The sequence below is a fragment of the Symphalangus syndactylus genome, chromosome 9 (assembly GCF_028878055.3).
Source record: "Symphalangus syndactylus isolate Jambi chromosome 9, NHGRI_mSymSyn1-v2.1_pri, whole genome shotgun sequence".
Taxonomy (NCBI): domain Eukaryota; kingdom Metazoa; phylum Chordata; class Mammalia; order Primates; family Hylobatidae; genus Symphalangus; species Symphalangus syndactylus.
In genome coordinates, this window is record NC_072431.2 from 87,353,913 (window position 1) to 87,380,836 (window position 26,924).

Genomic DNA, 26,924 nt, shown 5'->3' on the forward strand with positions numbered 1-26,924 from the left:
GCCATTTGGGGGAGCTCAGTTGATTGAACCTGGGACAACTCTTTCCCAGGAGTCATAACTGGTCACTGAATCTGAGTTCTGGCTGACGGCTGAGGATGGAAGACCGGGAGCATGAGGGTGACTTGTAGCAAGCTCCCTGGATGGCTGGCATATGGTCTGCGACTTGGCCTGGACCTTCAAATGTAAGGTCAGAGATCCTAGGGAGGTGGGTTGAGGAATCCAGCCAGAAGCAGAGCCTGCCTCCATCTCCCCAGTCTTTGCGGCACCTCCCTCCAGACAGAACAAGTGTGGTGTTTGGCACACAAAGAGCACTTCTGTCACTGCACACAGTGGCGGTGTGCATGTGTGTGTGCATGCACACTGATCAACATGGTGTCCTTTCCATATATGGTTCGCAATCCAACCCAAGGTGAAATGTATTTGCAATCCTCAAACTAGTAATGAATCTGATCGGATTTCTTTTCTTCCAATAGCTTGGCAATGGGGAGAAATTGCTCAAGAAGCCTGGTGTTTGTTTGTTTGTTTATTGGGAGTGGTTTGCATAGATGGGATACAGCAAAAGGCTTTGGGACTGTTCTCGTCTGTGCTCTGTGCTCCTCGTCAACTCCCTTGCCTTTGCCTGCACAGGTCCAAGGGTGCCGGGTTGTTTCAGTTAATGAGTTTTATAGTCACACAGGATTTGGAGTCTAACAAAGGTAAGCAACTCCTCTGCCCACTGCTCATGTGACCTTAGGCAACTTCTTTGACTTCTCTAAGACTCATGTTCTTCATCTGTAAAACAACAGTAACAATAGTTGCCTCTTTATAGAGTTGTTGAGAGATTAGCTCAGATGATGCTTGTAAAGGTAGTTAGAACAATGCCTGGCACAGAACAAGTGCTCCATAAATTACTGCTGCTATTATTAGAATGTTATTATTACAGTAATATGGGAGCTTTGTTTATAGGGACCACTACCTCAGTATTAAAAGGCATTCCCAGGATCTCCAAGTGAGATCTTACTCAGTTTTGTTCCTCCCTATGGAATCTCCTGGCTTACTGCCTGTAATAAGATGAATGGTGGGCCTCCAAAAGATATGTCCACGTCCTAATGCCTGGCAACTGTGAATATGACCTTATTTGGGAAAAGGGTGCATATGTAATTAAGTCAAGTATCTTGAGATAAAAAGTTCATCCTGGATTATTCAGGTGGATCCTAAATCCAATGACAAGTGTCCTTGTGAGGGACACACAGAGGAGAGACAGAGAGAAGAGGAGGCAGACCATGGAGACAGAGGTTGGAGTGATGCAGTCATAGCCACCAAGCAACTGGAGCCCCCAGAAGCTGGGAGAGGAAAGGCACTGATCGGGCTCTGGAGCCTTGGGAGGGAGTGCAGCCCCACCAGTGCCTGGATCTCAGGCTTCTGGCCTCTAGAACTTTGAGAGAATACATTTCTATTGTTTTAAGCCACCAAGTTTGTAGCAATTTGTTATGGCAGCCCGAGGAAACTGATCCACTAACAAGTAAGTTCTAAATATAATCTTGCTTTCTTTTTCAATTCCTTACAAAACACAAGGAAATGAACAAAAAGTAGCCAAGAGTGATAAGACACGCTAATGGATAGATCTTTATGTTCACTAAAGTGGATATCCAATTGTTTATGGCGTTCATTAATGTGAAATCATTTTTTTCCTTCCACCAGTTATGAGAGAAGAGCAATCACAGAGCAAGTGACAGACACCACCATCACATCTGCATGTTCAATAGTGGGCGGTGAAAGGCGCAAGCCCATGAAAAGAGCAAGCACCACTCCCAGGGCATTCATAGGAAACGGGTCACATTGCAGTTATAGCACAGAGGACACAGATGCACACAAGTGACACCACAATGAATACACTTTGTAGAGAAGTGTATATGGGAATTAGGGACTGGAGAAAAAGGAAAAGGAAAAATCTAAAACATAAGCTTAATTAGTCAGGAATAACAGAATCACCCAGTCTTAGTGACACAGGGACCTTAGAAGTTCACCCTCCAAAATAATGGAAACAGTCATCACCTCTCCAACCTTAGCTTGAATACTTCCAGGAATGGAGAGTTCACTATCTCACAAGCCTGCATTATCTGAAAGCGTTATTTGAAATATCTTTCTCAGTCAGAGCCAGAGAAAATGTATCTCTCTGTACCATGCACTACTGGTGCTGTTTCTGATTTAAGAACTGTACACAATCCTTACATTCATTTACTCAACAGATACTGCCTAGGCCTGTGCTGTGCACCAAGCACTGTAATTACACAAGGGCTTAGGAGCCCTCTGCTCTCAGGACAAGGCCACGCTTCAGAGAGGTTGCTATGGGATCTCTAACTTCCCTCCACCAGCTCTTCTCATTCTCAGACTGAATCTAAAACATTACCAATAGGAATACCATTAACCAACACAATGAAAAATAATTGTACCAATAGCATTAAAAATCCCAAAGCAATCTCAAAAACCATGTCATAGAAACCAATGGGCAACTGCAAAAGGGAGGCCTCTTGAAAAAGTGACACTAATTCAGATTCTTTTGTCATCCTTCATTCCCAATAAGTCACGACACACAGTTCCACCTGTGTCACCACTCCCTGGACTCTGAGTTTTCAAAGGTCCCAGCCCCGCCTTACCCCACAGGACCCAGGGGACTCACACACCCAGGGCCAACATCTCTTCAAGAAAGCTGATGGTTTAGAAGGAGAAAAAAAAAAAACCTGTAGAAATGGAGAGATGTTATAAAATTTAAATAAGGAAAGTAAATTGAATAAGGTAAAAATAAATAAGTAAATAAATAAATAAATAAATACGACAACTGTAAAAGGCACAGCACAGTGGGCCAGAACAGTAGAAGTGCTGAAACTCATGAACAAAAGAGCTTGTCCCTGAGGTGAAATTTGATACAATTTTATTGGCCTTTGTGAAAGAAATAGGAGAAATAACATTTTATTTATTTTATTTGTAAGCCATTATAATTGATAAAGAAATTTTGAAAAAAAAAGAAAATTAATGAGATAAATTAAAAGTATAGTAAATGACAATAATTAACAGTGTGGTTCTGGACCAGACCCACAGATCAATGGAACGAAAGAAACTCCAAAAACAAACACTGATACGTTGAAGACTTTGTGATGAGTAAAAGTGACATTTCCAAACCAAGGGAGAATGGATGAATTAGTCAACGCGTGGCTCTAGGACATTTATGGAGGGAAAACATTGTATCTCTCTTTTATCAAAATAAAGTTGAAGCATTGAAATGTAAAAAGAAAGAAAACCATAAAAGTATTAGAAAATCCAAGTGGATAGTAACATCCTGCTGGGGGTGAAGGCAGCTCTCATTTTTCTAACCACAAGACTAAACCATGACACCACAAGTGAAGCATTGAGAGCTCTGACCAAAGAATGAAAAAAAGTATTTGCATAAAAAAAAATACAAAAATCCAAAGGCAAACAAATTGGGGGGAAATATTGAAAATATGTATAAAAGGCAATTCTTTACATATAAAGGATATCTTAAATTATAAAACAAATGACAGATAGACCATAGAAAAATGGGCAAAGATCGTGAAGATGCCACCCACAAATCAGTAAGTGCAAAGGGACAAAAGTATCTGCAAAACTGTTTAATCTCACTAGTTATCAAAATAATGTGAAGTGAAACAATAGTTTAATTTGCTCATTTATCAATTGGTGAGGATTTTAATAAACAAGAAAATAGTGTATGTACTATATTTCTAAAGATACGGCAGGGCGTGGTGGCTCACGCCTGTAATCCCAGCACTTTGGGAGACCGAGGTGGGTGGATCACGAGGTCAGGAGATCAAGACCATTCTGGCTAACATGGTGAAACCCCATCTCTACTGAAAATACAAAAAATTAGCTGGGCATGGTGGTGGGCGCCTGTAGTCCCAGCTACTTAGGAGGCTGAGGCAGGAGAATGGCGTCAACCCGGGAGGCAGAGCTTGCAGTGAGCCGAGATCGCCGCCACTGCACTCCAGCCTGGGCGACAGAGCGAGACTCCGTCTCAAAAAAAAAAAAAAAAAAAAAAAAAAACAGACACAAGGAAATGCTTTCATATATTTGTAAAGATATAAGGAAATGCTTTTTGTATGTTTTAGTAGAATTATAAATTCATAAAAACTATCTGCTGGACAATTTGGCAATCTCAAAAACTTTAAAAATGTGCATATACCTGTGCCCAAGTTCTACTTTTTAGAAATTTTTTTAAAGCAGACTACCATATCAATGTATAAAGATTTAGCTAAAAGGATATAAAAGCCAGAGTTATTTGCATAAGAGATAAATGGTTAAATAAACTGTCAGATTCCAATGAGATCACTTGGACACAGGGCGGGGAACATCATACACTGGGGCCTGTCGGGGGGTTGGGGGCTGGGGGAAGGATAGCATTAGGAGAAATATCTAAGGTGAGTGATTAGTTGATGGGTGTGCAAACCAACATGGCACATGTATACATATATATCAAACCTGCACGTTGTGCACATGTACCTTAGAACTTAAAGTATAATAATAATAAAAGAAAATGAACAAAGGTAAAAAAATAAAAAATAAATTCCTCTTAAAAAAATAAATAAATAAGTAAATAAATAAATAAACTGTCAGATTCATGCAATGGCATGAATGCTTACTGCAGCAGTTCTCAGGCTGTGGTCCCTAGACCAGCAGCTCCAGCACCATCTGGGAACTTGTTAAAAATGCAAATTATCTGGCCCTTTCCTACCTACTGAATCAGAATCTCTGGAGAGTGATGCCCAGCAATCTGTGTTTTAACAAACCTTCCGTGTGATTCCAATGCTCACTACGGCTTGAGAACCTCTCTCGGTGTGTAAGTCAGGGTCCCAGGAGGAACTAGATGAGACACTTGAATTGGGTATTTGAAGTATTTTGAACTATTCACAAAAAGAAAGTAAACCACAAGCATGGTGCAGTTACCACTGTCTCGAGGGTATGGTAACTGGAACCCAGGGAGAGGTAGCTGGGTGGGAATGACTGCCTGATGGAGCAGGCAAGATGGAAAGCGGAGGGGATGGGATTGGAGGGGCAGATGGGAGATGTGCGGCACATGCCCTCATTGTAAAGGATTGTGCAGGAGAATATCCACATGAAAGGTGTTTATGAAATATCCAATTTTTAAAAAGCGGTACCCAGTTCCTTTTTCATTCAGAAATATATATCATACATATTTTGTATGCACCCACACATATGCATGAAAAAATGCTTGTAGGATATATGCCAAACTATTAGCAGTAGTTATGTCCAGATCTTGAGATAATGGGTAAGTTCTTATTACTTGATCCTTTTTGCTTATCTATGTTTTCTAAAAGTTCTACAATAAACATGCAAGAAAAAAATTTAATGCATTCCCTTAAGCAAAATCATGAATATAAGAATCTCAAAGAAAACTGGAAAACTGGTGTGTTTCCCCAATATCTTAATTTTTATGGTTTATGTATAATAACCACCCATATTGGTCAACCTGTATTGCCTTTTACCTTGACAAGTTTTTGGAAGCAATGTGGTTATAAGAGAAAATGTAATAAGTAATAGTTAGTACTATTTAGTAACATTTCTTCAGTGACTACTCCAAATAAAACACTGCACAAAGTGCTTCCTGAATTATCTCAATCAATACTCAAAAGAAGCTTAAAAGTCTTAAATTATACTTCACTGTATTGATAAGGAAATAAAGCTAAGATACATGAGTTACCTGTACTAGACTACATCTTCACTTTTCATCTTAGGGGAGCAAGGACTCAGACCAGAGCTGTCTAAGGCCAAAATCTGTGCTCTACATTTCTGTGGATGTGAGGAAATATGATTTTGAAAATAATGTATTGGCTGGGCACGGTGGCTCATGCCTATAGTTCCAGCACTTTGGGAGGCCAAGACAGGTGCACCGCTTGAGCTCAGGAGATTAAGACCAGCCTGGGCAACGTGGCGAAACCCCATCACTACAAAAAATAGAAAAATTAGCCAGGTTTGGTGGCATGTGCCTATAGTACCAGCTACTTGGTAGGCTAAGGTGGGAAGACCGCTTAAGCCTGGGAAGCAGAGGTTGCAGTGAGCTGAGACTGCACCACTGCACTCCAGATTGAGTGACAGAGACCCTGTCTCAAAAAAAGAAAGAAAAGAATATATCAATTTTATCCTTATAAATACAAACCCTGTGACAGCACAATTCACTGCATAATTTTACACAGTAATTTATTATTCTATGAGTACAGCAATGGTGTTCATATAAGTATCTGAATATTATAGTCAAAATTATTATTTGAATAGTCTACTCAGAAATGATTTAATATATCAAATGTAAAAACATTTTTCTTTTTACTTTGGTCTTGAATAATGCAGCCAGAGGAATGAATCTACTGATAACATTTTTTTGGGTGTTTGATAGAATCTACTGGAAAGAATTCATTTTCAACTATGAAAACTCTGGAGTTTCCTAAAGATTAATTCAAGCCATTATACCTGAAGCAACACTTCCCACAATGTTTAATGTGTCCCATAAATGTTTGATTTTGTGCTTATAGTCTGAGTGGTACTTTTGTATATGCATGCCTCTCCTATTGAATGTAAATTCCTTTGAAATAAAGATGCATATTTTATTAGTATTGACTTCCACTATGCCTAGCACAAAGCCCAGGTTTGCGAATGAACATGTGTCAGTCAGGACAGACTAAATTATGCTGTGGTAACAAATAGCCCCTCAAATCTCATTGACTTAATCTGATAAAAGTTTCTTTTCTCATTCACACTACATGTCTAATCTGGGTGGGTAGGGAAGGCCTGCTTATAAGAAATACATGCTGATGGAAGCTTCAGCTTGACCCATGCTTTCCTGATCACTTTGGTGTGGGAAGATAATGTGGTGAATGGCCTCGTAAACTTCAACCTAGAGTTAACACACATCACTTCCACTTATTCCACTGGCCAGTGCAGGTCACATGACCATGCCTAACATGAGCAGTGCTACCACATGCCTGGAAGATGGAGAACCAGAAATATCTGGTGACAATATTAAGGATTGGCACAAAAAGGTTTTGGGAATGAATCATGAAATTATTAATTAGCACTTGTTAATTCATTTACTCACTAGTGACAGCCTACTATCTCAGGTTATCTTTTCTGAGACGAATCAAGCCAAACATAGAAATAGATACACATCGTTTTGAGGTTGCAGTTGTGTTATTGCTGAAATATTAATTTTATTTCATTATGTGTGGCAAAATTCATATTAATTCTACATTTATTCACTAGTTTGATCTTTCCAGAGGTACTAAGAGAAATACCATTGATTAATAATGACCAATAAGAAAAGTGAGAGAAGAAAGACTGGCTTGGGCACGCTCCATAATTCACTCAATTCAGCGAACATCTACTGGGGGGCCTGCTCTGTCCCAGATACCTCAGAGACTGCGAGTATGAAGCTGACGAACACTTAATGCACAACAAGATCTTAAAGTATTGTGAAGAATAAGCTTTTCTTTATATGGTAGTCTTTCATGTACAAGATATTTGTCTTTTTTCCTTTTATAATTTTATTAATAAGTCATTTTTAAAAAACTTCCAATCATTGATCCTTCATCGCAGTTTAGAATTGGTAGAATTTATTTCCCCCCATTAAGTGTTCTTCAGTATTCAAATGCAGTGCTAATTTTCTTCCTGTATTACTGTCACTGGATTCATTCTGGATTTACTGTTTTAAACGAACAAAGAAAGACACTAGTGAAATGTAGATTGTTGCCAGTCTAAGTGGTTCTGTCCATGAATAAAAGACCTTTGTGTGTACAGGCCTTTTGTGTTCATTCATGAATCTACTATTACACCTGTGAGATTGTTGTACTGGACCCGGGAAGGTGGCAGGACCTCTCTGAGCTCAGCATGCCTGCGAGCACAAGGGTTTCTCTGAAGTCAATTTCATAAAATCAGTGTCCATCGTATCCCATGATAAATGCTCGCCAGCTTTTATTATCTTAGAGACAATTGCTGCAGAGAAAAGTCAAAACAGTAATACTCACTGAGTAGAGAGGTACACACTCAGCAAATTTATCAAATAGCCGGTTTTAAATCAACCTCCCTGTGTTTACTATACAAAGCATTTCAATAATACATATATATAAAATTATTTTGCCAAAGTAAAATACAAATTTCTGTAAATACTTAATAATAATTTTTAGTAAACTCTTGTTTTCCTCTGTTCACTTGTTCTTCCTATTTTCATCTTGGATTTTAACCAAAAAATGTCTTTGAAGAGTTATGAACCTTTTTTGTCCCCAAAGTCTCCTCTTTTCCCCTCCAACTTCCAGTTGCCATGTATTCTAGCCCTTTTGGTATATTCTCTGTTTATTGCTTATTTTTACGAATTGTATTTCTTTGAGGACATTTTAGAAAGTTGTTAAATTTGATAGCAGTATATTGCATCTTCATAAGGACATTTACATGTGTGTACAATTTCATAGTTTCCAAGAACTTTCCTACATGTGGTCTCACTTGGTAGAGCAAAGCACAAACTTTGTTATTTTGAAAGTCGTGCTACAAGTTAGCCAGCAACTTGAGGATGTTCCTCAGGAGGTGCATGAATTTACTCCATGACTTGAATGCAAAAGGCAGGCTCCCTAAGTCACCTGAGCCGCAGCCTTGTGTTGTAGTCCCTGTACCCCTCACAGAAGGTTACGCTAAATACAAAGTTCAGGACTGGGGAGGAGCACCTGGGTAGATGAAGCAGTCTCAGTAATGTTCCAGTTCTAAGGTTACAGATGTTCTCTGTACATATCAAATGTTACAAAATTTTAAAAATAAAACAAAAAGATAATACCTAACCTTTCCAGAACATTATACCTATTTCACTATGGAAGAAACATCACTCTGCAAAAATGCATCTTAGAACCTACCAGTGAAGGAAGGTTTGAGAGCAGGGAGACTTCTCCAGCAGAAACAGCACAGTGTGGCTTAAGACATTCCTGCTTCCTGTGCTGGAATACAGGGCTTTCTTGAAATTTCCTCTTCAGGATGCTAGGGGCAAAAATTTCATTTCAAATGCATACTAACGTTTCCTAATATACACTATTTACCCCCACAAACAAATACACCTAAGGTGTAAAGAAGAACAATACAAATGCTCATGAAAACCACTGATTACTACAACGAGAATATAATTCACTGGAGAATGGAGGGAACTTTCACTACCTAGAAATGCAAAGGGGACAAATAGAAACTAAACTGGGGAGATTTCACCATAATTTATTTTGTCTTTGACAGATAAAGCAGGTGAATGAATGAGTGAATGAGTGAATGAAATTGGTCTTCTGATAGTTAACCAGTAAGGAAAAATTAACAGTACATATCAAACTTGTACCTACTAAACAGGAAGTACATCTTCCTTGTAAATGGAACATGCTCAAATATATCAATATATTTGATAAACCACATGACTGGACCACAATGCAGAAATGTTAGAAATTATTAATAAAATCTGAGACACAGACATGCAAACACGACTACTTGGAAAGATTGTTGACTATTGTAAATAAGTATTTTGCCATAGAGGAAATCAATACCACATTTATAGAACCTTAAGAAAACGGAGGCAGTCACTCATTATTTGCAAATCCAAGAAATGATTTTAAAACACTATTAGAATTGACATGGAATTTGAGTAACAAGATTAAGGCTACATCTCCAAAGAGAAATTGCTTTTCTAACAACTACCAAAAAAAATTACAATCTTCAAAAAGTAAACATCTCATTTATCTCATCAACAAAAAGCATAAAATACATACGCATGTACCTAGAAGTGCCTTGTTCTAATAAAATAGTAAATATTATCTCAATCCTGTATGCTTCACATGAACTCTTTCTGATTCTCACAACTCCACAAGTGGGCTAACTGTCTCCACGTTTACTGTACAAAGCATTTCAACAATATATATAAAAAATTCCATTTTCCTCAGTCAGACCTCAGGAAAATGGGGTCTGGACAACTGAGTAAATTGTCCGATGCCACATAGCTCTTGGAGAGGCAGGCTGGAAACCTTTGTCTTTCTTCAAAGCCTCTTCAAAGTCTTTCCACTCTCCACTGTCCCTTGATCAGCTGCACAACCAATACAAAGAAAACAGATGCTGACAAGAGGGCTCTGAACTGAATGTAGAGACATCTATGTCCCCAGATGGGAAAACTAGACATGAGAAAGACTTTTTTCCCCTTAAAATAATGTACGGGTTTAATGTAACTCCAACCAAAATCTCTATGAGACTTCCTTTTTGTGGGGGGAGACACTTTTGCGGAAATGTTACCCCAAAGTTCACAGATATACATCGACAGGAAAGGGAATACATATGCCCATCTCTACTCCCTTTTTCCAATGCTGACCAGACAGCAGAAGGGCACTGTAAAAGCAGTAATTTCACAAGGGCAAGAAAATTCAAGAAATAATGACAATGAAACAATCCATATATTTTTTAACAATGGGCTTCATGGAGATCAGTGGTTTTAAAAAAAAAAAATGCAAAGACCAAAAACTAGTGCCCCAAAAAGGAAGTCAGCAGGAAACAAGCCAATTCACATCACAGAATCATAGAAAGTTCTAGAACTCAAGAGAAGCCTACATAAGAGAAGGTGTATATAGGGAAAGCTGGCTCTCACATCCTCTTACCCACCCCAGCAATCAACAGAAAGTTTATTCTCAGAGGAATTTTTTTAAAAGAAGCTCCAGACTAAGAGGCACCAGGCACAGAAGAGGAGTGACGGACATTACCAAATTGCACCATGCTGACCTGAGCCTTCTCCAGCTTCCAAACTCACAGTCAAGCTCACATCCACAGGAAGAAGTCTGGAGGCTTCTCTGAAGAAAACAACCAGCTCAGGGGGAAACACCTACAGATATGAAGACCCGAGGGCCCCCGGAATGAAGTGAGTTCCACCAATTGATAGACTAAATCTCATTCCTAAATGTGACCACACAGCCAAGGACCACCAGATAGTTGAAGAAAGCTTCTAACAGGAAATATAGAGACCAAAACAAACAGGCAGGTAAAAAGAACTTGGAAGAAACAGAGATATTAAGGAACAGAAGAAAACTAACAAAAACAACAACAAAAGAGCAATATTGTACCCTTATACGAGAGAGCTCATACATGAAACAGGAACATGAGTCTATAAAAAAGAATAAAGAGTAATATAATGCTCTGAAAAATTAAATACTTCTATCCAACGTATTTTAAAAAACCATTTGAAACTTTAGTTCTGGATTGTTACGATTTTATTAATTTATGCCTCTTATTATTAGGACTTTTTTGTTCTAAGTTGTATTCCCAAAATATATAGTTTCAAAATACATTTTGGCTTATCTGTGAGATTACTGCTTTCAATGCTTATAACTGTCTCACGTATGTACTATCTTTCCCTTGTATTCGTTCTGTATTCTGATGGGTTTTAATGAGTGGTATAGGTCCTTGAACATTTTTTTCCCAGAAATTATGCATTAACAGAATATTTCCTAAGTATTTTCACGTCTCAAAGTATATTTCATTTGTAGCTATACAAATACTAGTTTGTCTACATAAAGGAATCCAGGTTCACAATCTTGGTGACTCTTGCTCCTTTGTCATCAGGCAATTAGTGTGGTAAATGAGCTATTTAATGACACTTTAGGTTGATCTCTCCCATCTTTTTTTTAGTTTAGAGATGTATAGAATTTATGTCTTTACCCATGAAATTAGAACATATTATTAGGATATGTATATGTGTGTGCCTTTTTCAATATCTTATATGGGTTTGGGAGAAATTTTCACCAGCAACCTCAAATCTTTCTTTAGCCTAGGTAAATTTTCTCTTATGTATCTTTAAATATTATCCCTTCTCCATCTGTTCCAATTAGAGTGAAGAGGATAAACATATGTTGGATACACTAAATCTATCCTCTCAGTCACTTCCATCTTGTAATTCCTATTTATATTTTCACTCTATGTTCTGTGAAAATCCCTCAAGTTAGTTTCTAAATCCCTAATTCAATTTTTAGCAACGTTTATTTGGTATTTGTTGCCAATATCGGTGGGGCTCCTTCAGCAATCACATTTTAAGTTTCCTTTTTCACAGCAGCCTACTTTTTGGCACAATATCCCCTCCAACTCTCCTTGAGATTGCTAATTGAGATGTTCTTCAATTTTTATTTTAAAAATTAATTCTGTTTTATGCATTTTCCCAAACACTTCACATCTTCCCCCCACCCATCTGACCTGCTGCTTTTCTTAAAGTGTCTTCAGTTAAAATCCTTCATTGTCTGTCCGTGTTTATCAAAAGTGTAAATCAATTATTTTTACAAGGTTTACTAAGTACTTTCTGTGCCCCAGGCAGAATACTAAAGAATGGAAACTCTAAGTCAAGGAAACCCCAAAATAATCTTATGAGATCATGTTATCCTCCCTGAGTGTCACCTGGGGAAGAAAAGGTGTAGCCAGCTGCACGCAGTTGGGAATTTTTTCCAAATTACTGAGATCTTTCTGCCTCTTGGCTCCACTCACTTCTCCAGCCTCTGTCTTGGGACAACGGGACCATCTCTGCAGTCAGAGCTGTAGGTGCCAGGAGAAGTCAGGAAAGGGCACATGAACTGATTTTTCTGTTTCTTTTTTTCTTGTATTTGCTGTGCAAGCCAGGAGTTAGCTGGAGGACTGTCCAGATAGGAGCCAGCCGTGGCCCACCCTCCACTTTACTTAGCAAGTTGTCCATGCCAAGTGAAGCCTGGGGGCTAGGCCGCAGCTGCCGTCTGTGTGGGGAGCACTGATACAGATGCTGAAGTCCTTCATAACCCGCTCCCTGGCCCACAGACCTTGCCAGCCACAGCTGTTCTGAGCCAAGAATGTGGCAGGGGTCAACCTGGGACCCCTATCTTCTCTGGATGCCCTGTTGTGCCTGTACTGGGTGGAGGATCACAAAGCACTGACTGGTTTCTTTGCCATTGTGTCGCCATCTTTAAAATGCTGATTCAGGCCTGACGCAGTGGCTCATGCCTGTAAGCCCAGCACTTTGGGAGGCCAAGGCAGGTGGATCACTTGAGGTCAGGGGTTCAAAACTAGCCTGGCCAGAATGGTGAAACCCCGTCTCTACTGAAAATACAAAAATTAGCCGGGCATGATGGCAGGTGCCTATAATCCCAGCTACTCAGGAGGCTGAGGCATGAGAATCACTTGAACCCAGGAAGCAGAGGTTGCAGTGAGCTGACATTGTGCCACTGCACTCCTGTCTGGGTGGCAGAGTGAGACTTGATCTAAAATAAAATAAAATAAAATAAAATAAAATAAAATAAAATAAAATAAAATAAAATAAAAAAAATAAAATAAGATGAAATAAAATGCTGGTTCAGTGATGGTAGCCTTCCAATGTTAAAGTAAATCTATCTGAAATCAATTGGTCAGAGGAATACACAGTGTTATAGACAGTATAACTAAAAGCTTTCTTAGAAAGTTAAGTAACCTTGGTTCAAATCCTGGTTTCACAAATTACTATGTGAACTTGAGCAAGTTATTTTACTTCTCTATTTCCTTTTCTGTAGTGATAATAATAGGGATATTGGGCAGAATAATGAAGTAAGACCCTTAAAACAATTCAGCACAGTGCCTGATTTGCAGTAAGTACAATAAATGTCAGTTATCATCATTTTTTTTTTTTTTTTGAGGCGGAGTCTCGCTCTGTCGCCCAGGCTGGAGTGCAGTGGCCCAATCTTGGCTCACTGCAAGCTCCGCCTCCCAGGTTCACGCCATTCTCCTGCCTCAGCCTCTCCGAGTAGCTGGGACTACAGGCGCCCGCCACCACGCCCGGCTAATTTTTTGTATTTTTAGTAGAGACGGAGTTTCACCATGGTCTCGATCTCCTGACCTCGTGATCCACCCGCCTCGGCCTCCCAAAGTGCTGGGATTACAAGCGTGAGCCACCACGCCCAGCCAGTTATCATCATTTTTAACCGTAAGATATATTGCACTGCAAGAAGATATCATGAGATAATATTAGACAAACCCAAAATAAGAGACATTCCATGAAATAGAATTGCATTGCATTCAGCAATGCCAAAAGATATCTATGACCACTACAGTAATTCAAAATTGTTTGAGTTTTACTTTTTTTGATGAAGAAAGAGGTAAAAATAGTAGAAAATTCAAAGTAAAATCATCATTATTTGCAAATGATGCAATACATAAAGCCTAAATAAACCCTATTGTATGAGTGCGTTTATGTATAAAATATGTCTGAAAACATTTTTGAAGAATATATCTGTAAATATTTTTACTATTTTTACTTTTCATTTTTGAATAATTTTAGGCTTATAGAAAAGTTGCAAAAATAGAGCAGAGTTACCATTTATCTTCCACCAAGCATCCTCTTATGTTAATATCTAATCTTACATCATCATGATACATTTGTCAAAATTAAGTATTGGTACAGTACTACAAACTACTGACATTTGCATATTTTACCAACATCCCTTTTCTGTTCCAAGATTCAATCCAAAATCCCACATTATACTGTTAGGTCTCCCTGCTCTCCTCTAATCTATGAGAATTCCTCAGCCTTTCCTTGTCTCTCAGGATGTGGACATTTCAAAGAATTCTGGACAGTTATTTTGTAGCATGACCCCTATTTTGGGTTTGTCTAATATCCTCTCATGATTAGACTGAGGTTGTGTGTTCTGGATAAGAATACACAGAAGTGATGTGTCTTTCTCATTGCATCATATCTGGAGGTAATGTCGATATGTCAACATGATGACAATATGTTTTATTACTGGTGATAATTGACTTTGATCACATGGTTAAGGGGTCTCTGCTCTAACCTCATTATTTTTTCTTTGTAATCAATAAGTATTTAAGGGGGAGATACATTGATACTATGCAAATATTGTATTTCTCCTAAAACTTTTAGCTTCTAATTTTAGCATTCATCTGTGGATTTTATCTGCCACAATTATTACAGGGGTGTTCTAATGGTAATTTTGTATTTCCTTAATTTCTTCTATGTTTATCAATTGGAATTCTTCTGTAGGGAAGAACTGTCCCTACATTTTTGAGACTCATTGACTTTCAGGGCTGAAGAAGACTTTGGAGTCTTCTGAGATTTCAGTTTGCCAGCAGCGCAGACATCACCTGAGAGCTTCTTAGAAATGCAAAATCTCAGGCCCTATCCTAGACCTACTAGATCAGAATCTGTATTTTAGCAAGATCCTTGAGGTACTCATGTTCTTCAAGAGTCACTTTAGTTCCATGTCATCAAGGGACTTGATCAATTGAGTCTAAACTTGAAGTTAGCAGCAGAGCCAGACCACACCTCAGTCTCCTGACTCCCAATGCACTCGTCTTTTCTTATTTGATTGATCCATTCTCTAGAGAAATCCAAAGAGTACAGGCTTTGGACTCAGACCCAAATTTAAATATCTAACACTGTTTACCTAGCAAGCTACTTAACCTCTCTGAACCTGAGTTTCTGCATATGTAAAGGGCAGGGCAAATATTAGCTAACTTTAAGGATCACAGTGAAGACAAGAGCTACTAGGTGGAAAGCATCTGGCAGAATGGCTTGGGCGTAAGGACACAGAGACATGCAGGCACATTCTCTTCCAGGAGGGACAGCAGCCAGGTGCTGGGAGTGCTGTCAGCACATGCCTTCAGCTGCCAACCTCTTCAAGCCTCACCCAAGGTCATGCCTTTTCAGTGGTGACTCACATCCTAAGACAGGGATGTGGAGGCCCAGCCATTTTGGCCAGACACAGAATGGAACAACCTTGATGACCATTTCAGCTCCAGAACTCTTTGAGGTCTGCTGGCCTTCTTTCTGCTGTGTCCTGTTTTATAGCTCACCTCTCCCTTGGCTCATTTCCCTTTCTGCCCCCTTCCTTCACAGATGTTGAATTCAAGGGCACTCCCTACATGCAAATCCATTTCAGGGTTCATTGTGCCACGTGGCACAAAATAGATTCTCAAGAATTGGGAACAACTGTTATAAATATCATTATTATGCCTTTGGGGGATGAGCCTTGCAAATTGCCCACTATCACTAAATTCAAAGTGACCCAAATATGTACTAAGTTTTTATTAAACACCTGGCCTAGTGCTCAGCTTAGGGATATAGAGTTTAGCAAAACAATGCTAAGTGCTGTCTAGTAGGGAAGACTGAAAATAAACTAGACGGTGCAATTAACCCAAACATCATTTTGGCAAGACTACTGTGGCCAGTGGCCAGTCCCTTCGCAGCTGAAACTCTCCTGATACACACAACTTGAAACAGCACCATCAAGGGCCATTACTGGAGAACCCTAGTTGGGAGATGGAAGATGAATCATTACTCCTTTTTTAATTAAAAAAAGGGGACATGACCTGATTTTAAACTAAAGGAATTTATTGTTTTCTTAAAAACTATTTGTTTACCTTTGATACAAAAAAATCCACAAATAGATGTAAGCAAGTTCTGGACATCCAAGCCATGATGAATATGGAACTGAGTTTTATAGCTCTGCTTTCAAAAGTACCTCTTACACGTTTATCTATGGTTTCATTTCAGCTGTTCTGCAATAACAGAAGAAAAACTACATTGTGCTTCAATTGCAAAGGAATGTGCACTGAAAGCTGAACAAAATCATGTTTCTTCAAGCAAAGGGCAAAATGTACTCTATGTCACTATTTCAATTGGATGAAATGGTGTAAAGCTCAATTCTCAATTATTTACTGTAATGCAAGATGCATAGCCTGGAGTGCTGTTTAAAAAAAACTACATTTTTTCATGATTAAATGCATATTACCATTAGAGAAATCAGAATAGGCACATTAAAATATTTGCCTGGGCACTGCCTATTATTCTTTAGCTCTGCCTTTGAAAGCCTAGTAAAGGTTTCCTTGGATAACAGACAACTTTAATAGTCTTTCACAACAAAATTTAAAAGTACAAAATTTCCATTACCCACTGCTAGCCAGAGGCAAGTTCTTCAAGGTGTATGCAAATGCACTGGCACATAAAGCAGCCATAAAATAGTCTTTAGAAGCAATATGACACCCCCAAAGTGGCAAATAACCTAGTTCCTGTATCCCAGTTTGATGATCTTCACCACCTACTCATGTCCTCCATCTTCATTTCTTCATGTCCACATATTCTGGGATAAGCACCATACACTAATGGGCTGTGAGCTGTCTGCACAGACATGGGGCTTGGCCAGTGCCCTGCTGCCACTGGCTCCTGATTAGCCTGGCACATCTTCCTTGTCTGCATGGAGTGGGCATCCCCAAAGAAGCCTTGTCCATCGTATATCCTCTATTTCTCCCCTTCAGAAGCTTCTGTCTTTAAAGACATGATACTTTAGTGAAATTCCATCTAAGAACCACCAGGTGAATAGACAAGCAGTGGTTCAGAATTGTTACAGTAATGCTTGGGCAAATTATTAAGACTCTAATTTCCAGGTCCTACTGTAAATGTTCCACTCCCTTTCTCCCCTTTTCACCAGTTAAGGCTTATTCATTTCCTTATTATTAATTCAAAATATTATATACTGCATTATAACCAAAATATTTCAGTGATGGCATTGATACATATAATCTAGTGGTTCCCAACCAGAGGCAATTTTGCTCCCCATGGGACATTTGGAAAACTCTAGAGATATTTTTGATTGTTACAACTGGAGAGGGTGGGATGGGTGCAGCTGCTACTAGCAAGCAGAGGCCAGAGATGCTGCCAAATATCCTACAAAGCAAAGGGCAGCCTCCAACAAAAAAGAATAATTGGACCCAGAATGTCCATAGTGCCAAGGTGGAGAAACCCTAAATCCAATACCACAGAAAATTAAGTGGGAAAGGAAATTAGGACAAAGCAAAATTGGAAGCAAGATAGTAAAATTCAGTCAAAGGCAAACATTTTGCTGTAAATAGGGATAGATTTGGCTTTGAGTTTCCTATCAGCCAAACCAAAGACGAGACATGGGGTAGTGGAGAGAATCACATCTTCCATTGTAAGGGCCCCAAATGATAAATCCAGGTGTGATTTAACTGTGGCTGCTTCTCACTGCATACCACTGTGCAAGGAAGGAGCAAAAACCAACGCCGTTCAGCAAGAGCAGTTCTACAGAGGACCCAAAGTGGTAGACCAAAGTCAACTTCCACTCTTGTTATTATTATTATTTTTTACCCTGGAGGTGACACACAGAAGATACAGAGGGTTGGGTAGCCTACAGATCTTTCATAAAATGATTTAGTGCTCTGTTTCTCACAACCATGCTCTGGATAACACTTGGGCAACAGAGAGTTTGAAATTATCTCTTGTGGCAATACATGAGAGAATATAGACTTTTTCAATTAAGGGCAGAGACATATTCTCTAGACCTCCACAGCCGGAAGACATCTCTGCCTCCAGAAGCTGTTCATGAAGATATAAGAAAGACATGCCTGTAATCCCAGCACTTTGGGAGGCCAAAGTAGGAGGACTGCTTGAGCCCAGAAGTTCAAGAACCAGTCTGGGCAACATGGCAAAACCCTGTCTCTACAAAAAAATACAAAAATTATCCAGGTGTGGTGGCACATATCTGTGGTCCCAGCTACTCAGGAGGCTGAAGTGGGAGGATCACCTGAGCCCAGGAGGTGGATGTTGCAGTGAGGTCAGATCACACCACTGCACTCCAGCCTGGGCAACAGAGCGAGACCCTGTCTCAAATATATATGTGTATGAAAGAAGGAAAGGGCAAAGCAATGCTGATTTTACCAGGGAAACACACTCCATTAATCATATTAAGGGGCCATGCAGACTACACTGAGTTCATACAGCTTAACCCACAATCCAGTCAACCCATATCTCAAGATTCAAAAGATAAGGAAAAATACCTTAAAAAGTATAAAATGATTTCTGTTGAGAGAATTAGCAATTTATTTTGGGAATAAAGTTGTAAAACATCTACACCATGTACCAAAAGTATAGCTCATATATTTAAAGATTCAAATGTTAAAAAAAAATGAAAGGACATATATGCAGATTATTTACATCCAAATTCATATAATTATCCACCGATTTGTCTTTAGAAAGAAGGAATTTTAAAATAAGTGAGAAAATAGAATGTAAAAGGTTGATAGATTTTGCTACATAAAATTTAATTGTATGGGTTTTCGAACATCAAAAACACCATAAAACCAGCACCCACATCTTGATGTCTGATTCTATTCCCCAATAAAAGAAAACAGGGCACCTTGGAGAAATGAGTGACCTAGGACTAAAACAAGAAATAGACAAGATGAGTCTGGAGTATTTTGTAGTGCCAGGAAACAAGAAAGTGCTCCAGAAAACAAAGCAACAGACAAAGAAACAAGAAAACTCCACAAAATGCAGCATATCAAAGGGACACACGAGTCAATAAAAGAGCTCCCAGACAAGTTCAACAACAAAATAATGTATTATTGGATTATAATTGAAATAATAAAAAAATACTCCTGAGTTCATACTGACAAAAATAAGTGAGTAAACTAATCAGTGGGGGAGAAGAGTCCAATCTCCCTTGGAGCAAAATTCCATAGGTATGTAGGTATCTGCTTTCAAGGAGGAAGAACAGACTTCCTACTCCTTCAGTGTGAGCTATGCATAGTGACTTCCTTCCAAAGAGCTCTGCATGGGAAGGGGAAAAAGCGAAACTTCATAGAGGAGAAACCCAACAAACACTACCTCAGCCAAGTGATTAAGGTCAACAGTGATGAGTCATATTGATAGTGTATACCCTTAATATAATGGAAGGAAATGGCACCTCACTCTTCAAACCACATAGCCCCAGTATAATTGTAAGAAAAAAGTCCCAATGAAGGAACATTCTATAAAATACCTGACCAACATTCTTCAAAACTGTCAAGGTCATCAAAAACAAGGAATGTCTGAGAAACTCTTACAGCCAACAGGTGTCTAGGAAGACATGGTGACTCGATGTCATCTGGCATCCGGAATGGGATCCTGGAACATGCCAGACTTGCTGACCATGAGTGCAGCAATATCATCATCTATGGCAAAGTGGCAAGAAGCCTGCTGGCCATATGCTGACAAACACAGTCTTAGCAGGTTAAATCTTGACCAGGAAGGTTATGAGTTATACTCCTGAGTATGCAGAGAAAAACTACCTAGTTCCCTCTAGACTTCTGAGCTGGAAAAATTCCTAACTTAATCAATGTCTTTTACCCATCCCAAGTGGCCATCAAATAAGGCAAATAACTCAGTCTCCCCAGTGAGTGTACATGGAATGACCACATTTTGCAGGTTGAACAAGCGGTTGGTAGCCAGGAGGATCTTCTCCAAAGTCCTTTGGGCAGTTGAAGCAGCAGCTGCATAAGGGTTCCAGGGCTAGACTCCTACAATTATGCCCACAGCTTCAACCTGAGGAGTGAGAGCTGGCATCTAAAGGAGGCATCCAGCTGGGCACCATGGCTCACACCTGTAATCCCAATACTTTGGGAGGCTGAGGTGGGAGGATTTCTTGAGCCCAGGAGTTCAAGACGAGCCTGGGTAACATGGTGAGAGCCTGTCTCTAACAAAAAAATAAAAAAATTAGCCAGGCATGGTGGTGCATCCCTGTAGCCCTAGCTACTCAGGAGGCTGAGGTGGGAAGATAGCTTGAACCCAGGAAGTTGAGGCTGCAGTTAGCTGTGATCAAGCCCCTGCACTTCAGCGTCAGTGACAGAATGAGACCTTGTCTCAAAAAAATATATAAAAAATAAAGGCGGCCTTGGCAGGGCACAATGGCTCACCCCTGTAATCTCAGCACCTTGGGAGGCTGAGGTGGGTGGATCATCTGAGTTCAGGAGTTCAAGACCATTCTGGCCAACATGGTAAAACCCCATCTCTACTAAAACTACAAAAATTAGCTGGGCATGGTGGCATGCACCTGTGATCCCAGCTACTCAGGAGGTGGAGGTTTCAGTGAGCCAAGATCATGCCACTGCACTCTGGCCTGGGTGACAGAGCAAGACTCTATCTTATAAAATAAAATAAAATAAAATAAAATAAAATAAAATAAAATAAAATAAAATAGGTGGCCTACCACTCTCCAGTCTGAAGTGTTACATGGCCAAGCCCAGCTTTGGCGACCACAGCACTCACCACTCTGAGCCAGCCTTAAGATCTGGGACCTGTCGATTTTACACCCTGTGCTCCGTCCCACAGATAGGAGTGGACGCAAGACAAGCTGGAACCCCTGCTTCTGAGCATGAGGCACAGGAAGCTATCAAGTGGATGCTGAAACTGGAGTGCTAAAAGAACCAATGTGTATACATGCTAGATCCTCCAGGAACTGTTGTCAAATTCCAGAGGTAAAACAAAAAAATTAGAAGCCACATAGGATGGACAGAGGGGCCAGGCCTGTGGGCAAAGAGATGTGAGGATGGGGAGCCAGTCTGCTGTCACTCTGAGCTGAAACCTAGCAGGACGTTGACTTTGTGTGGGGAGGGAGCTGAGCCAGAGCCAGGACTGGTGGGTACAGCAGCCCACCCTCCACCCTCAGCAGGGAGGAGGTAACTTCCCCCAGCTTGGTCTCCAGTGTTACCCTTCAGCATGCTAGATTCTGTGCATGAATACATTTCTAAGAATTTTCTGTTTGGCTGACAAAGCTGCCCTAGAGGAACACTGGAGTGCGAGTAAGAATTATCTCGGGAACTTGTTTAAAAGTGCTGATTTTAGGCAATATCCACAGTGCTGTCCAAGTCCCAGGGACCCAATTCCATGGGCCCCCTCCTGGGAGCTCAGAATTTGCAGGTTTAATTGGCATCCCCAAATGGTGAGGATGCAGGGCATCCAGGCCAGGCGTTCACAACAAAAACAGGCATCCCACACCTCCGTCAGACCCAGACCTCAATCTAGTTTTCAAGTCCTCAGAGAATTTTCTCTATCATAGAGAATGTGGAATGCAGGAAAATAAATGGAGAAATAAATACAGACTCCAGTGCAAGCATAGTGTGTGCAGGTTTTTGGGAGGAATAAAACTTTGAGGTCAGTTGCACCCAAACTCTCAAAGCCTAAATTAGAGCCAGTGGGAGGAATCCTGCAGTAGGACTTGAGGTGTCCGGCTCATAGACTCCAGGTCGCCAGTACACCCATGCTGTTAGGAAGGATTTGTATTTCTTTGGTTCCTTACAAACTGAGAAATTAGTTTTCTAAAATCCAAATATCTCATCGGGTGCGGTGGCTCATACCTGTAATCCCAGCACTTTAGGAGGCCGAGGCTGGTGGATCACCTGACGTCAGGAGTTCAAGACCAGCCTGACCAACATGGAGAAATCTCGTCTCTACTAAAAATACAACACTAGCCGGGGTGGTGGCACATGCCTGTAATCCCAGCTACTCAGGAGGCTGAGGCAGGAGAACTGCTTGAACCCGGGAGGCAGAGGCGTGGTGAGCCGAGATTGCGCCATTGCACTCCAGCCTGGGCAACAACAGCGAAACTCTGTTTAAAAAAAAAAAAAAAAATCCAAATATCTCACAAAAATATGTTAAAACCCAAGAGAAATGTCAACATTCTTGGCTACATTCCAAGAGAAGCACATTCTAAGAAAACCACTAGCTTTAAAGGGCTCAGCCCCAGGTGCAGCAGCTCTCTGAGGTAAGCACTGTGACCCAGCAGGGGGTCAGCGTGCCTGTGTCTGGGCAATTCCTGGACAGGTGGCTTCAGTGAGATTCCAGGGCCGTGTGGACGGGTGCCCTAGTGAGGCAACTGAATAGTTTCCTAATGACCCCAGTCAGTGGATTCAAGCAAAGAATGTTATAGCCAGAGGGAGCCAGCTTTCAGTCAGGAGAGGGTAGTGAGAAATGTCACCTCACAGTGCTGGCAGACCAGACCATTGGTCAGCTTTCTCCATACCAAAGACGGGTGTTATGAACTGAATGTCTGTGTCTCCCCACAATTCACCTGTTGATGTCCTAACCCACCGCATGGCTGTATCAAGACACAGAGCTTCTAGGGAAGTAATTATGATTAAATGAGGTCAGAAGGGCGGGGCTCTGATCCAATAGGACCAATGTCCTAGGAAGAAGGGATGCCTGGGAGCTCTGTCTCTCTCTCTGCTCCTGTCTCTGTCTATGATGGAGAAGGCCACGTGAGCAGAGTGAGGTGGTGGCCACCTGGAAGCCAGAAAGCAAGCCCTCACCAGGAATGGACTCATTGGGAACCCTGACCTCAGACTTCCAGCCTCCAGAACTGAGAGAAAATACATTTCCATCGAAGATGCCCAGTCTGTGTCATCACTTACAGTGGCCGAGCTGATACCGCAAAAAGGGAGCATTTGCATTACTTTGGGTTCTCCTAATCTCGTGGGAGAATACTGAGCACGATATATTGAATCATTGAATCGCATTATAATCTAAGACTAGAGGATCTATCAGGATACCACTTAGGAACTACCTTCAAAAAGTAACAAAAGAAGATAAATGAGGGACCATGAAGGCCAGAAACGATGGATTCGATGTGTGGTTCTTCACGGTTAATGAGTGTGACGGAACAGTATTACTTTAGCACTTAGATGTGCCCTTAACCAATGGGAAATAGCTCACAGTAGGATTTTTTTGGAGAACTGACAAGAAAAGAGACAGGAGACAGGGGGCACAGTCACTAATCAGTCAAGAAGCACCTCTGTGGCCTGGGACCTCCCTGCTAGTCCTGTGAGTCCACTAACTTCAGCAATCCCTTCGTCCCTGCTTCATGTGCTGTACAAAGATGTCGGCATAAAAATAACCAAATTCAGGAGAAATGGAAAAAATTTAATGAGAAATATAGATGAAACAGAACCAAAAAAGGATGTCAGAATCCAAAATTTCAAAGTTTAAAGGTGAATGGGGAAAAAATATGAAACAAATAATCAAAAATATTAAATAAGTATAAATTTAACAATAAAAAGATGACAAAACAATTTAAAATGTAATAATATTCACCTTATAAATAATCTTTATTAGACATTTCTTATCTAGCTAGGCACTGGGCTAAGAACTTTGGATGCATTTTCTCATTTAATACTTACAACAACTTATCACCAAGTCCATTTCACAGACCAGAAAACTGAAGCTTTGAGAATGGTTAAACAACTCACCTGAGACACCCAGGCAGGTACTAGTTGGGAAGGTGGTCAAAACCATATAATCTGATCCTCAAATTTGCCCCTTTTTCCAAAGATGAAAGCCTCCAAATGAATAATGAAATAAAGCAATTAACAGAAATGCAACCAAACTTGGATTAAGAAAGTAAATTAAAAGATTAGAAGCAGAGAACAATATAAAATTGTGTTAAATTTTTGAATGAAAAGAAATAAGGGAAAACCAAAAAGCAGAAAAATTAAGAATAAAGAAGGTATAATAAAGTGGAGATGGAAACAAAAAGAACACCAATTAAAATGGCACGAATGATGTGAAAACACCTTATTAAAACAATGCTAAAATACCAAATGTTATAGAAGAGAAAATATGACATTAATTAAATGGGAAAACAGGGGTCTCTAAGTAGGAAATGGATTCACAGCACGGTCTTCCCAGCAGCACAAAGGAATAGTTGCATGTTGCATCTTTGACTCATCCTCTATGCAGGGGGTCTTTTGAACATTTCTGAGCCAAGCCGGTAGCATTTTAGTGGCCAGACAGGCTGTATGGCAAAACTTCCATTTTACTCTGATTACAGGATTTGCAACAGCCCAGGCTGAGGTTTGCCATGGTGCTCCGCATTAAACACTAGGCCTGAAAGATGTTCTTTGAAGAACAAGAGTTTCATGCCAAATGCTTCTGGGGATGCTGTGGCAGCCCCCCTAGGGTCAGGTCACTATTTCCCTCCTAGAGGCACCATTCACATCAGAGCTGCTCATTAAGAATAAAGAAGATATCATAATAAAATGGAGATGGAAACAAAAAGAACACCAATTAAAATGGCACGAAGAATGTGAAAACGCCTTGTTAAAACAATGCTAAAATACTAAAATGTTATTTAAAAAAACAAAACAAACAAACAAAAAAAACCAGTCTGTCTGCACAGCTGCACATGGAAACCTGGCCCCTGGTGGAGCTTTACCACGCACAGCAGCCTGCCAAAGGCCTTGAGAAGTCCTGCAGTAAAGAAGCAAAGAAATCTGTTTCTCTTTGTTCAGGCCACTTTATCTGACATTTAAAATCTCTCACCCACCCTTCCCCCCACCCCTACCCCGGAATAAGCTCTATTTTCATCCTAAAACAGTTTTATGGAAAGCAAGTTGGAATACTCTGTCCTAAAACTGTTGCTTGAGGTTTTAGGTCACTTGATCTAAAAGAGAGAGAGGGTTTTTACTAAGGCACAGAACAGTATCCTAATTGTCCAACTTATGTAAAAGCAAACGTTGTAGACATAGTTTGAGAAGATGATGATTCTATAGGGGTGGTAAATAGACCATGCAGGCAAGTACATATCCAGACAGAAAAGCAAGGCGTTTTATAACAGCACTTCAGAAATGTGGAAGAAAGGACATGACAGTGAACTCCCCCAAAGTGACCCTCAACTTCTACTCCCAGAAGAAAACCACCTGCTGGTTCCTAATTAATTTACTGGCAGTGCTGGAGCAATCTGTGCTTTAGGAACTAAAAAGGAAAAACAGACACAAAAACAAAACAAAAAACCCATGTTTTTAATAAAGAGATATCTAATCATCAGCATAGATTAAACCATTGACTACATAAGCCGAGAAAATGTAAAGTTGAAATGATATCTTCACCAGCATTCAATAGTTCCTGAACAACTGGGTTATGCCAGTCCGGGCAGCAGCAATTCCAATCACTGAGAAAACATCTCCTTTCATTACCTCTCCAAGTTGGAGGGTTATTATTCTGACTTTTACAGCTAGAGAAAAAAATTCAAGGGTTATTATTCTGACTTTTATAGCATCTATTTATTGAACATTCTTTTGAGGAATCACACACATAAATGAGAGAGATGCAAAAGAATTTACAAACAAAGCCATTGAATTCATTTCCAAATGTGTATGTCTCTTATTCAGTATATAATGGCCGGAATCTTTAAAAAAAAAAAAAAAAAAGTGTTGGTCAGAATAATATGACATCTGGATTTGAGCTGCATCTTTGGGAGGGAGTAAGATCTAAACGAGTGATAAAGAAAGCAGAAAGTGGCTGGGCACGGTGGCTCATGCCTGTAATCTCAACATTTTGGGAGGCCAAAGCAGGCAGATCACTTGAGCTCAGGAGTTCGAGACCAGCCTGAGCAACATGGTGAAACCCTATCTCTACTAAAAATACAAAAATTAGCTGGGTGTGGTGGCACATGCCTGTAGTCCTAGCTACTTGGGAGGCTGAGGTGGGAGGATCACCTGAGCCCAGGAGGTGGGGGTGGCAGTGAGCCGTGATTGTACTACTGTACTCCAGCCTGGATGACAGAGCAAGACCCTGTCTCAAATAAAAAAATAAAAAAAGAAAGAAAAGAAGGCAGAAAGCATTCCAGGCAGAAAAGATATCATTTACAAGTTCCAAGAGCTGAGGATAAATATAGAATGGAATGTGTGGAATCTACTGATGAGATGAGTATCCATTTTAGAGAGAGGCAGGAAGGAATACTGGATGGATGATGAATACATCTCTGGAGGGCCTAGACCATTCAATCATGGTCTTGGAACCTGAGCCGCAGATCACAGGGAAGAGACGGCAGCTCCTCAGCTAAGGGTAGCATGACTAAGGCTCTGCTGAAAGCATCACCCTGGGATTGACATGCCTGCTGGGAGGGAGGGGAGAGGAGATGCAGAGGAGATGAGCAGGAGTGCTCCTTCGGTGATTCAGACATGAAGCGATTGAACCCCACACACTCGTGGCAGCAGTGAGAACGAAAAGGAGGGAAAGTGGAATTCTGGATAACCTCAAGGGTATTTGGGTGATACAGCTGTGTCTCATTGCTTAACTC

General features: G+C 40.3%; 1 protein-coding gene across 6 annotated transcripts in view; it reads right to left on the reverse strand.

Annotated features, from left to right (window-relative positions):
* Positions 1–26,924, reverse strand: part of HECW1 (HECT, C2 and WW domain containing E3 ubiquitin protein ligase 1) — a 473,895-nt gene that overhangs the window by 420,082 nt on the left and 26,889 nt on the right. The gene's annotated exons all lie outside the window — the stretch shown is intronic.